The 8,155-nt window shown below is 48.5% G+C and overlaps 1 long non-coding RNA gene and 1 other non-coding gene across 2 annotated transcripts; both read left to right on the plus strand.

Moving 5' to 3' along the window:
• Positions 1–5,264: 5,264 nt before the first annotated feature.
• Positions 5,265–7,105, plus strand: LOC125773784 (uncharacterized). Its single transcript, XR_007420371.1, has 3 exons — positions 5,265–5,833; positions 6,070–6,433; positions 6,884–7,105. It is a non-coding gene; the product is annotated as an uncharacterized LOC125773784 (long non-coding RNA).
• A 427-nt stretch (positions 7,106–7,532) lies between these two features.
• On the plus strand, positions 7,533–7,690 carry LOC125773786 (5.8S ribosomal RNA). Its single transcript, XR_007420373.1, has one exon. It is a non-coding gene; the product is annotated as a 5.8S ribosomal RNA (ribosomal RNA).
• The last annotated feature ends 465 nt before the right edge of the window (positions 7,691–8,155 follow it).

Below are 8,155 nucleotides of genomic sequence, written 5' to 3' on the forward strand. Positions count from 1 at the left end.
TGTGTCGTTGGCCGTTCAAGCGGTATCGCCTGTCGATGAGATATCGATGGGCATGCCTTACTCTCCCGACTGGATTACTGAGAGTTTAATCAGGGATCGATGGTCAAACAGACCAATGAGCGATAAACCAAACTGAACACATATTGATGTCGGCATTTCCTATCATTTGTCGCAGGTTGTTTAGGGACCGGAGCAGCTTGCGACCGAGACGGTCCCCGGGGGTTTCTTTCTCTAAGGAGTGGAAACGATTAAGCAAAAGTCGTAGCAATAATCGATCACCTGATGTGTCGTTGGCCGTTCTTGCGGTATCGCCTGTCGATGAGATATCGATGGGCATGCCTTACTCTCCTGACTGTTTAATTGAGAGTTATAATCAGGGATCGATGGTCAAAAAGACCTATGAGCGATAAACCAAACTGAACACGTATTGATGTCGGCATTTCCTATCATTTGTCGCAGGTTGTTTGGGGACCGGAGCAGCTTGCGACCGAGACGGTCCCTTCCCGAAAGATGGTGAACCGAGTCGTCTGGCGTAAAAACCGGACGACTCGAAAGGGCTTGACCCTTTCAAGTGAGCGATAATCACATTCTACGCTCAGTTCGACAGCTACAAGGCAATCACTCGCTATGTTCAGAGCTAATACATGCAACATGCCGGCATTGTTTCCACCGACGCATGGATTCAAGACTGGTGCACTTATTAGTTAAACCGTTCGCCTCCGGGTGTTTCGAGTTCAAGTCTGGATGAGGATTGATCTTGCTGGTAATAGCTTGAGCCCTTAAGGGGTCGAAGCGTACATCTTGAGACCATGTACAACATATTACCAAATCGGCACCATGGGTTCGGGTGCAAGTGATGTAACCGTGAAAGATGTTGAGCAGCCCAACATCGGTTTACACACGCATAATAGGAAGGCAGCGCTGTCGACTGGTCAGTCGTGTAAGAAGTGTGCATTATCGATCACAAATATATTGGTGATCTGTAGGTTGCGCATACACCATGCCCGGTGTAAAGTGCCGTGGTCCCCCCCGGGGGGCTGCATCAAACCGTTCGCCACGCGAACTACCCAATGGAACGAACTCTATGCATTTAATAAGAAGAAGAGATGATAATGAAACACGGTCGATTTAAGAGTTGAAAACGTTGAAATACCTATAAGCAAGTCTTAAGTTGGTGGTGACCGTTACGCCCCAACAAATTGGTGCCTTACCCTACACCAAAGAGCCATTCAACATGGTTCAAGTGAGCGATAATCACGCTCTACGCTCAGTATGACAGCTGCAAGGCAATCACTCGCTAAGTTCAGAGCTAATACATGCAACACGCCGGCATTGTTTCCACCGACGCATGGATTCAAGACTGGTGCACTTATTAGTTAAACCGTTCGCCTCCGGGTGTTTCGAGTTCAAGTCTGGATGAGGATTGTTCTTGCTGGTAATAGCTTGAGCCCCTGAATAAGGGGCCGAAGCGTACATCTTGAGTAAATGTACAACATATTACCAAATCGGCACCGTGGGTTCTGGTGCAAGTGATGTAACCGTGAAAGATGTTGAGCAGCCCAACATCGGTTTACACACGCATAATAGGAAGGCAGCGCTGTCGACTGGTCAGTCGTGTAAGAAGTGTGCATTATCGATCTCCAATATATGAGCTCAGTATGACAGCCCAATTGGTAATCCTCGGGACCTCCAGAAAGGAAGCTGGATGAGGATTACCAAATCGAAAGTTGATAAGTGTAGTGGTACCACTTAGTCAACTTGTATCCCGAAAGATGGTGAACCGAGTCGTCTGGCGTAAAAACCGGACGACTCGAAAGGGCTTGACCCTTTCAAGTGAGCGATAATCACATTCTACGCTCAGTTCGACAGCTACAAGGCAATCACTCGCTATGTTCAGAGCTAATACATGCAACATGCCGGCATTGTTTCCACCGACGCATGGATTCAAGACTGGTGCACTTATTAGTTAAACCGTTCGCCTCCGGGTGTTTCGAGTTCAAGTCTGGATGAGGATTGATCTTGCTGGTAGTAGCTTGAGCCCCTGAATATGGGGTCGAAGCGTACATCTTGAGACCATGTACAACATATTACCAAATCGGCACCATGGGTTCGGGTGCAAGTGATGTAACCGTGAAAGACGTTGAGCAGCCCAACATCGGTTTACACACGCATAATAGGAAGGCAGCGCTGTCGACTGGTCAGTCGTGTAAGAAGTGTGCATTATCGATCACAAATATATTGGTGATCTGTAGGTTGCGCATACACCATGCCCGGTGTAAAGTGCCGTGGTCCCCCCCGGGGGGCTGCATCAAACCGTTCGCCACGCGAACTACCCAATGGAACGAACTCGATGCATTTAATAAGAAGAAGAGATGATAATGAAACACGGTCGATTTAAGAGTTGAAAACGTTGAAATGCCTATAAGCAAGTCTTAAGTTGGTGGTTTCGTTGTGCCCCAACAAATTGGTGCCTTACCCTACACCAAAGAGCCATTCAACATGGTTCAAGTGAGCGATAATCACGCTCTACGCTCAGTATGACAGCTGCAAGGCAATCACTCGCTAAGTTCAGAGCTAATACATGCAACACGCCGGCATTGTTTCCACCGACGCATGGATTCAAGACTGGTGCACTTATTAGTTAAACTGTTCGCCTCCGGGTGTTTCGAGTTCAAGTCTGGATGAGGATTGTTCTTGCTGGTAATAGCTTGAGCCCCTGAATAAGGGGCCGAAGCGTACATCTTGAGAGTAAATGTACAACATATTACCAAATCGGCACCGTGGGTTCTGGTGCAAGTGATGTAACCATGAAAGATGTTGAGCAGCCCAACATCGGTTTACACACGCATAAGGGGTTTATTGTTATCTGTAGGTTGCGCATACACCATACCCGGTGTAAAGTGCCGTGGTCCCCCAGGGGGCTGCATCAAAACGTTCGCCATGCGAACTACCCAATGGAACGAACTCGATGTATTGAAAGAGATGAACAATTAATAGCGAGAATAGGGGCCCGGAAGCAATTCCGCGGCCCTACGGTCGATTCAAGAGTTGAAACGTTGTACAATCGTGGATAGCACCTAGTGCTAATATGGTGAGAGATAATGTGTGAGGAAATTTAGTTTCCTAAAGTTTAGTTAGTGGTTTCCGTTGTGCCCTAACAAACTTAAAGTTGGTGGTGACCGTTACACCCCAACAAATTGGTGCCTTACCCAACACCAAAGAGCCATTCCATATGGTTCTAGAGAGAGAGAGTTGTGTGGAAATTTATTTCCCACTAAGCGAGTGTGTGTCTGTAGTGGAACGAATTCTGGTTGATCCTACCAGTAATATACGCTTGTCTCAAAGGTTAAGCCATGCATGTCTAAGTACAAACATAAATGAATGTGAAACCGCATAAGGCTCAGTATAACAGCTATAATTCACAAGATCATCCTACCACTAGTTACTTGGATAACTGTGGAAAATCCAGAGCTAATACATGCAACATGCCGGGACTGTTGCCCTCGCGGGTAGCTGAACTGGTGCACTTATTAGTTAAACCAATCGCCTCCGGGCGGCTTGAGTTGAAGTCTGGATAAGGACGCAGATCGTATGGTCGCTTGTCGACTGACGACAGATCTTTCAAATGTCTGCCCTATCAACTATTGATGGTAGTGTAGAGGACTACCATGGTTGCGACGGGTAACGGGGAATCAGGGTTCGATTCCGGAGAGGGAGCCTGAGAAATGGCTACCACATCCAAGGAAGGCAGCAGGCGCGTAAATTACCCAATCCCAGTACGGGGAGGTAGTGACGAGAAATAACAATATGGACCTCTCTAACGATGGTCCATAATTGGAATGAGTTGAGTATAAATCCTTCAACAAGGATCAAGTGGAGGGCAAGTCTGGTGCCAGCAGCCGCGGTAATTCCAGCTCCACTAGCGTATATTAAAGTTGTTGCGGTTAAAACGTTCGAAGTTGATTGCCCGTCCAGACACGTGACCGCCACGGGCGCCCGGTTACACGCCGGGGCCGTTCGTGCGCGCGCTCACGGCTGCGACTCACAATGGTGTACTTGGGCGTTACTCTGTGAACGAGTACCGTGCTACCGGTTAACTCCGGCACGGGCTCCTCATGGTGCTCAAGATACTCACATTTACCTTGAACAAATTAGAGTGCTCAAAGCAGGCTAAGACAAAGCGTCCGGCCCCCCCGTGGGGTTGGCGTTGGCCGAGAATAATCTTGCATGGAATAATGGAATATGACCTCGGTTTATACGATTTCGTTGGTTTGTCAGAAACCTAGAGGTAATGATTAACAGAAGTAGTTGGGGGCATTGGTATTACGGCGCGAGAGGTGAAATTCGTAGACCGTCGTAGGACCAACTGAAGCGAAAGCGTTTGCCATGGATGCTTTCTTTAATCAAGAACGAAAGTTAGAGGATCGAAGGCGATTAGATACCGCCCTAGTTCTAACCGTAAACGATGCCAATTAGCAATTGGGAGACGCTACCCCTATTCGGTGCTCTCAGTCGCTTCCGGGAAACCAAAATCGGGTTCCGGGGGAAGTATGGTTGCAAAGTTGAAACTTAAAGGAATTGACGGAAGGGCACCACAAGAAGTGGAGCTTGCGGCTTAATTTGACTCAACACGGGAAAATTTACCAGGTCCAAACTTATCGAGGTAAGACAGATTGATAGCTCTTTCTCAAATTTAAGGGTAGTGGTGCATGGCCGTTCTTAGTTCGTGGAATGATTTGTCTGGTTAATTCCGATAACGAACGTGACTCAAACATGCTAACTAGAACGCTGTCAGCAGTGCGCCTCCGGGCGCACCTGACGTTACAGCCGGGCGGCGCCTTCACGGGCGGTCGTCGGCTACGTTTGCCCTGCTTAGCGGGACAACTTGTGTTTAGCAAGCTGAGAATGAGCGATAACAGGTCCGTGATGCCCTTAGATGTTCTGGGCTGCACGCGTGCTACAATGTGGGTCGCAGCGTGTTCTCGCCAATAGGCGCCCCCATTCCGAGAGGAACGGGAAATCACTAAAATGCCCATCTAGTCGGGATTGGGGACTGCAACGGTCCCCATGAACCTGGAATTTCTAGTAAGCACTAGTCATTAGCTAGTGCTGATTACGTCCCTGCCCTTTGTACACACCGCCCGTCGCTACTACCGATGGATTATTTAGTGAGGTTTCTGGAGGCTTACCTTCCGCGGTTCCTTCGTGAGCTGCAGCTGGCATGGCTGAAGTTGACCGAACTTGATGATTTAGAGGAAGTAAAAGTCGTAACAAGGTTTCCGTAGGTGAACCTGCGGAAGGATCATTACTGATGATCGTCCGCGAGTGACCAACCATGGGCTGCCTTCGGTGTAGCTCGGTCGCTCGCTTGCTATGTGTCAGAATTTGTTGAAAGCCAACTCGTTCGTTGTACACTTTGATGGGTGACCATCACTGTGTCTCCGTGCCGAGCTAGATCTCCCCTAGCCGTAAGGCACTTGAACGCCCCTTCGACGACGAGTTGCATGTGTGTGGTATGTGTCAGAATCTGGTGAAGCTTTCTGCATGTGATGTGCCTTGTGTGGATCCGTGGCCATTGCATTGTGTCTGGTGCTTAGATACCCAGACACTTAGAACGCTTGCGCGGAAAGCAAACTCGATCGTTGTACACTTTGATGGGTGACCATCACTGTGTCTCCGTGCCGTGCTAGATCCCCCCTAGCCGTAAGGCACTTTGAACGCCCCTTCGACGACGAGTTACAAGAGTGTGGTATGTGTCAGAATCTGGTGAAGCTTTCTGCATGTGATGTGCCTTGTGTGGATCCGTGGCCATTGCATTGTGTCTGGTGTGTAGGTACCCAGACACTTAGAACGCTTGCGCGGAAAGCAAACTCGATCGTTGTACACTTTGATGGGCAACCATCACTGTGTCTCCGTGCCGTGCTAGATCTCCCCTAGCCGTAAGGCACTTTGAACGCCCCTTCGACGACGAGTTACAAGAGTGTGGTATGTGTCATAATCTGGTGCAGCTTTCTGCATGTGATGTGCCTTGTGTGGATCCGTGGCCATTGCATTGTGTCTGGTGTGTAGGTACCCAGACACTTAAGCAAACTCGATCGTTGTACACTTTGATGGGCGAGCATCACTGTGTATCCGTGCCGTGTAAGAGCTCCCCTGGCCATCAGGCACTTGAAAGGTCCTTCGACGACGAGTTACAATAGTGGTGTGTTAGATACGTCAGATTACGGTGTCTACTAGTGTGCAATACGTATCCGGCTACGGCACGGAACGAACGGGAACTGTGGTGCAGACAAACAAGAGTTAAGCCTATTAGTCATTAACTCTAAGGACGGGGCCATGGGGCGGTACACAAAGGATACGGATGAGCGAGTATGCAGGCCCAATACTCAATAGCTCGATCCGATCCAAGCACATGAGTTGACTGCGGCGTCAGGTTAACCAATGTGCTAGATTCTATTTGGCCAGTAGAATCTTGTGTCTTATGCGATTTGATACCAAGACACCAGAACGAAAGTTAGTTGAAGAGTTATTAAACTCTTATGAAGTATGGTTGTGCAATCACAACTTATGACTTTAACCTATAAAGTGGATATGGACTTGCAATTATAACATGGAATCTCTACACACCCCATGAGCTCGATCCAATCCACGCACACGAGTTGCCTGAGTAGCGACAGGTATACCGATGTGCAATACGTATCCGGCCACGGCACGGAACGAACGGGAACTGTGGTGCAGACATACAAAGAGTTAAGCCTACTAGTCATTAACTCTAAGGACGGGGCCATGGGGCGGTACGCAAAGGATACGGATGAGCGAGTATGCAGGCCCAATACTCAATAGCTCGATCCGATCCAAGCACATGAGTTGACTGCGGCGCCAGGTTAACCAATGTGCTAGATTCTATTTGGCCAGTAGAATCTTGTGTCTTACGCGATTTGATACCAAGACACCAGAACGAAAGTTAGTTGAAGAGTTATTAAACTCTTATGAAGTATGGTTGTGCAATCACAACTTATGACTTTAACCTATAAAGTGGATATGGACTTGCAATTATAACATGGAATCTCTACACACCCCATGAGCTCGATCCAATCCACGCACACGAGTTGCCTGAGTAGCGACAGGTATACCGATGTGCAATACGTATCCGGCCACGGCACGGAACGAACGGGAACTGTGGTGCAGACATACAAAGAGTTAAGCCTACTAGTCATTAACTCTAAGGACGGGGCCATGGGGCGGTACGCAAAGGATACGGATGAGCGAGTATGCAGGCCCAATACTCAATAGCTCGATCCGATCCAAGCACATGAGTTGACTGCGGCGCCAGGTTAACCGATGTGCTAAGAGAGTTGTTCCTGGGCCTTCAAAGTGACTTCAAAACTATCTTAGCGAATGGTGGCCATGGGCGTAGACATGAGCCACAAGTCACAAGGCCTGGGACTATTGGGTAATAAAGACAACTTAGTCAGAAAGTTAGTCTTTGGACGTACCACCGGGATTGTGTTACATTGGGAACCTTACTATAAAACCCTAGGCAGGGGATCACTCGGCTCATGGATCGATGAAGACCGCAGCTAAATGCGCGTCACAATGTGAACTGCAGGACACATGAACACCGATAAGTTGAACGCATATTGCGCGTCGGACGATTAAACCCGGCCGATGCACACATTCTTGAGTGCCTATCAATTCCTTGATATACAACAAACCAAACTTCAGGGTGGAGCGTGCCACAATAGAACACTATGGCGAGCAGCCCGTCTAGTGTCGTGGGGGAAACACGCTTCCACACTGTGCATAATGGCGTGCTCGGGACCTTTGTTGGGACCGCAGGGCGCTGAAAGTAAAGGGGTGAACCGCATAAATCGCACGCACGTAAACGCGCACACACACAAATAGAGTGAGACGTATCGTAGGATACCGCTAAGAGTACGTTGTGAAACATGGGGAAATTCAATCGAAAACCTCTTTGATGTCCAAGAATTCGTTGACCGTATCCGTCGTAATACTGGATCAACGTGCTTGGGGGAAAACGTCAAAGGGTTTTATAATAGTGGTGCATGATTAACCCATCGATGCCCGAGGGGAACATGTTGTCCAATACAATAGTGGTGCAGTTGGCTCGACATGCTCGGGGGGAGACATCGTG

The sequence above is a fragment of the Anopheles funestus genome (assembly GCF_943734845.2).
Source record: "Anopheles funestus chromosome X unlocalized genomic scaffold, idAnoFuneDA-416_04 X_unloc_53, whole genome shotgun sequence".
Classification (NCBI taxonomy): Eukaryota; Metazoa; Arthropoda; class Insecta; order Diptera; family Culicidae; genus Anopheles; species Anopheles funestus.